This window comes from Caretta caretta, chromosome 17 (genome assembly GCF_965140235.1).
Source record: "Caretta caretta isolate rCarCar2 chromosome 17, rCarCar1.hap1, whole genome shotgun sequence".
Classification (NCBI taxonomy): Eukaryota; Metazoa; Chordata; order Testudines; family Cheloniidae; genus Caretta; species Caretta caretta.
In genome coordinates, this window is record NC_134222.1 from 12,424,282 (window position 1) to 12,430,350 (window position 6,069).

Sequence of the window (6,069 nt, forward strand, 5' to 3'; positions counted from 1 at the left end):
TGTCTCCCAAGACTTGTGAGAGTGTTGGGTCATCCTTTAGGATAGGTTGTAGATCCTTAATAATGCGTTGGAGGGGTTTTAGTTGGGGGCTGAAGGTGACCGCTAGTGGCGTTCTGTTATTTTCTTTGTTAGGCCTGTCCTGTAGTAGGTAACTTCTGGGAACTCTTCTGGCTCTATCAATCTGTTTCTTTACTTCTGCAGGTGGGTATTGTAGTTGTAAGAAAGCTTGACAGAGATCTTGTAGGTGTTTGTCTCTGTCTGAGGGGTTGGAGCAAATGCGGTTGTATCGCAGAGCTTGGCTGTAGACGATGGATCGTGTGGTGTGGTCAGGGTGAAAGCTGGAGGCATGCAGGTAGGAATAGCGGTCAGTAGGTTTCCGGTATAGGGTGGTGTTTATGTGGCCATTGTTTATTAGCACTGTAGTGTCCAGGAAGTGGATCTCTTGTGTGGACTGGACCAGGCTGAGGTTGGTGGTGGGATGGAAATTGTTGAAATCATGGTGGAATTCCTCAAGGGCTTCTTTTCCATGGGTCCAGATGATGAAGATGTCATCAATATAGCGCAAGTAGAGTAGGGGCTTTAGGGGACGAGAGCTGAGGAAGCGTTGTTCTAAATCAGCCATAAAAATGTTGGCATACTGTGGGGCCATGCGGGTACCCATAGCAGTGCCGCTGATCTGAAGGTATACATTGTCCCCAAATGTGAAATAGTTATGGGTAAGGACAAAGTCACAAAGTTCAGCCACCAGGTTAGCCGTGACATTATCGGGGATAGTGTTCTTGACGGCCTGTAGTCCATCTTTGTGTGGAATGTTGGTGTAGAGGGCTTCTACATCCATAGTAGCCAGGATGGTGTTATCAGGAAGATCACCGATGGATTGAAGTTTCCTCAGGAAGTCAGTGGTGTCTCGAAGGTAGCTGGGAGTGCTGGTAGCGTAGGGCCTGAGGAGGGAGTCTACATAGCCAGACAATCCTGCTGTCACGGTGCCAATGCCTGAGATGATGGGGCGCCCAGGATTTCCAGGTTTATGGATCTTGGGTAGTAGATAGAATATCCCAGGTCGGGGTTCCAGGGGTGTGTCTGTGCGGATTTGATCTTGTGCTTTTTCAGGAAGTTTCTTGAGCAAATGCTGTAGTTGCTTTTGGTAACTCTCAGTGGGATCATAGGGTAATGGCTTGTAGAAACTCGTGTTGGAGAGCTGCTGAGCAGCCTCTTGTTCATATTCCGACCTATTCATGATGACAACAGCACCTCCTTTGTCAGCCTTTTTGATTATGATGTCAGAGTTGTTTCTGAGGCTGTGGATGGCATTGCGTTCCGCATGGCTGAGGTTATGGGGCAAGTGATGCTGCTTTTCCACAATTTCAGCCCGTGCACGTCGGCGGAAGCACTCTATGTAGAAGTCCAGTCTGCTGTTTCGACCTTCAGGAGGAGTCCATCTAGAATCCCTCTTTCTGTAGTGTTGGCAGGGAGACCTCTGTGGATTAGTATGTTGTTCAGAGGTATTTTGGAAATATTCCTTGAGACGGAGACGTCGAAAATAGGATTCTAGGTCACCACAGAACTGTATCATGTTCGTGGGGGTGGAGGGGCAGAAGGAGAGGCCCCGAGATAGAACAGCTGCTTCTGCTGGGCTGAGAGTATAGTTGGATAGGTTAACAATATTGCTAGGTGGGGTGAGGGAACCATTGCTGTGGCCCCTTGTCGCATGTAGTAGTTTAGAAAGTTTAGTGTCTTTTTTCTTTTGTAGAGAAGCAAAGTGTGCGTTGTAAATGGCTTGTCTAGTTTTAGTAAAATCCAGCCACGAGGAAGTTTGTGTGGAAGATTGGTTCTTTATGAGAGTATCCATTTTTGAGAGCTCATTCTTAATCTTTCCCTGTTTGCTGTAGAGGCACTGCTATGGGTACCCGCATGGCCCCACAGTATGCCAACATTTTTATGGCTGATTTAGAACAACGCTTCCTCAGCTCTCGTCCCCTAAAGCCCCTACTCTACTTGCGCTATATTGATGACATCTTCATCATCTGGACCCATGGAAAAGAAGCCCTTGAGGAATTCCACCATGATTTCAACAATTTCCATCCCACCACCAACCTCAGCCTGGTCCAGTCCACACAAGAGATCCACTTCCTGGACACTACAGTGCTAATAAACAATGGCCACATAAACACCACCCTATACCGGAAACCTACTGACCGCTATTCCTACCTGCATGCCTCCAGCTTTCACCCTGACCACACCACACGATCCATCGTCTACAGCCAAGCTCTGCGATACAACCGCATTTGCTCCAACCCCTCAGACAGAGACAAACACCTACAAGATCTCTGTCAAGCTTTCTTACAACTACAATACCCACCTGCAGAAGTAAAGAAACAGATTGATAGAGCCAGAAGAGTTCCCAGAAGTTACCTACTACAGGACAGGCCTAACAAAGAAAATAACAGAACGCCACTAGCGGTCACCTTCAGCCCCCAACTAAAACCCCTCCAACGCATTATTAAGGATCTACAACCTATCCTAAAGGATGACCCAACACTCTCACAAGTCTTGGGAGACAGGCCAGTCCTTGCCTACAGACAGCCCCGCAACCTGAAGCAAATACTCACCAACAACCACATACCACACAACAGAACCACTAACCCAGGAACTTATCCTTGCAACAAAGCCCGTTGCCAATTGTGCCCACATATCTATTCAGGGGACACCATCACAGGGCCTAATCACATCAGCCACACTATCAGAGGCTCGTTCACCTGCACATCCACCAATGTGATATATGCCATCATGTGCCAGCAATGCCCCTCTGCCATGTACATTGGTCAAACTGGACAGTCTCTACGTAAAAGAATAAATGGACACAAATCAGATGTCAAGAATTATAACATTCATAAACCAGTCGGAGAACACTTCAATCTCTCTGGTCACGCAATCACAGACATGAAGGTCGCTATCTTAAAACAAAAAAACTTCAAATCCAGACTCCAGCGAGAAACTGCTGAATTGGAATTCATTTGCAAATTGGATACTATTAATTTAGGCTTAAATAGAGACTGGGAGTGGCTAAGTCATTATGCAAGGTAGCCTGTTTCCTCTTGTTTTTTCCTACCCCCCCCCCCTCAGATGTTCTGGTTTAACTTGGATTTAAACCTGGAGAGTGGTCAGTTTAGATGAGCTATTACCAGCAGGAGAGTGAGTTTGTGTGTGTATGGGGGTGGGGGGGATGTGAGAAAACCTTGATCTATGCAGGAAATAGCCCGACTTGATTATGTAAAGAGTTGTCACTTTGGATGGGCTAGCACCAGCAGGAGAGTGAATTTGTGTGGGGGGGTGGAGGGTGAGAAAACCTGGATTTGTGCTGGAAATGGCCCACCTGTTGATCACTTTAGATAAGCTATTACCAGCAGGACAGTGGGGTGGGAGGAGGTATTGTTTCATGATTTCTGTGTGTATATAAAGTCTGCTGCAGTTTCCACGGTAAACATCTGATGAAGTGAGCTGTGGCTCACGAAAGCTCATGCTCAAATAAATTGGTTAGTCTCTAAGGTGCCACAAGTACTCCTTTTCTTTTTACTTTGTATAATGACTCAACCACTCCCAGTCTCTACTCAAGCCTAAGTTAATTGTATCCAATTTGCAAATTAATTCCAATTCAGCAGTCCCTCCTGGGAGTCTGTTTTCAAAGTTTTTTTGTTGAAGAATAGTCACTTTTAGATCAGAAATCGAGTGGCCAGAGAGATTGAAATGTTCTCTATCCTTGGTCAAACTGGACAGTCTCTTCGTAAAAGAATAAATGGACACAAATCAGACGTCAAGAATTATAACATTCAAAAACCAGTCAGAGAACATTTCAATCTCTCTGGCCACTCGATTTCTGATCTAAAAGTGACTATTCTTCAACAAAAAACTTTGAAAACAGACTCCCAGGAGAGACTGCTGAATTGGAATTAATTTGCAAATTGGATACAATTAACTTAGGCTTGAATAGAGACTGGGAGTGGTTGAGTCATTATACAAAGTAAAACTATTTCCCCTTGTTTATTCCTCCCCCACCCCCACTGTTCCTCAGACGTTCTTGTTAACTGCTGGAAAGGGCCCACCTTGATTATTACTTCAAAAGATTTTCTCTCCCCCACCCCACTCTCCTGCTGGTAATAGCTCATCTTAAGTGATCACTCTCCTTAAATATGTATGATAAACACCCATTTTTTCATGGTCTGTGTGTATATAAATCTCACTGTATTTTCCACTTTATGCGTCCTATGAAGTGAGCTGTAGCTCACGAACGCTTATGCTCAAATAAATTGGTTAGTCTCTAAGGTGCCACAAGTACTCCTTTTCCTCTTTCCATAGTGAACATGAATGTTCAAAAACCAACAGTTAATCTGTTAAAGATGCAATTTGTCTGCAATTATTTTAACAAAAAAAGACACACTCTGGCTAGTTTGATTTTAGGACTTGGTCTTGCATTTACATGAGACTCTTGAGCCAATTCAGTAGGCTTTTCCCCCCCGCAACTGATTCCCACCCCCCATCCCCGATGCAAAAAATCTTTAGCAAATGCTTTCGCCATATTCTGAGGTTTCGCTCTTTAGAGCGGAGATGAGCCTGTGCTGGAACACAAGATCTGAAACTGCCAAAACTTGATCAAGAGTGATCCAGCTCTGGATTCATAGATTCTTTTGGGGCCAGATCCTCATTGGTGTGAATCGGCATTGCTCTGAATTCAAGGGTACTATGCTGATTCACACCAGCTGAGGAGGTGGCCCATACTTTTTAAGACCAGAAAGGCCCATTCTGATGATTTAGTCAGAATTCCTGCATAACACAGGCCCTAGAATTTCATCCAAAGCTCAAACCTATCTGATATCTCAATAGTCAAAGAAGAATTCTTCTCTGTTCTGGAGGGAAATCAGTTTCAGCCCTGAATCCATATTCCACTCCCATCTGTTTCTACTGGAATGCTTTTTTTCTTCACTTGTGCATCCTCTACAGTGATTTATTTGCAGGGAGAAAGACAAACTGTCCTACTCCTTTCCCTAGCTGTAAACAAACAACCACCACCCAACCAGGAAAGACATTTTCTCTTCCTTCACAGAGTCTCCTGTGGGTTGAATGCTCATTTGCTAACTAAGGGCTCCATCCTGCATACCATCTATAGTCATTCCCACACAGAGTCTGACTGAAGTCAGTGGGGCTGTATGGGAAGCATATTCACCTAGAGATAACTGTTTGCAGGCGCAAGCCCTATATGAGAGCAAGCTATTTACCATGGTCCTGCACCGTTAGGACTTTTGCAGACTTCCTCCCCCATTCAGGGGTTCCACACCAAAAACCCCACTGATCTCCTAGACCGTAGGAAGCAATATTAGCTATTCAGTGTCCAGCAAAAAGAACCTTGAACTACTGTAGCTCCATGAGCATAAAAGCACGGTAGGGCCAAGGCTGTACTAGAAGATGGATTTCAAACAACAGAGCACTGGATTTGCTCCTGAGAAGGAACAGCAAAAGTTGTGTGCCAGCTGGTCATCTGACATCACATTGAGCCCCAAAGAATCAGGCTCTGTCAGCATGTGTAAACAGGAACTGGGGTTGGTGTTCGAGCCCAGGTGAGAGAACTACTCTCTGTCTGCACAACCCAGTCAGGCTGAAAACCCTGAGGCTGCCACGTCTAAATGCTGCTCCTTCCACATCCTCTGTTGAGGTCACCGGCAAACATTTTGGGCTGTCTGGGGAAAGGCTGGTTTCCGTACCCAGCACGGCAACCAGAAACATCAGGCCATCAACTCCGATTGCAGCACTTGATCTAAAGCATTAACACTGTAAGAAGAAGAAGAAATGTTCCCAACATGGATTTCTCTAACAATTTGTACCTGGGAATGCTAGCAGCAGACATAACCTAGCACTGACATAAACAGAGTGCAATTCTCCTTGCTTTGCCAATATATATTTACTCAAGGCACTGGAACAAGACGATACGCATGCTTGAGGCTGAAGAAAAGCCTGTTTGTGCCTATTACACTGGAGACATTGTACAAGGCCAGATTCTGACACCTATACTTGGATTAG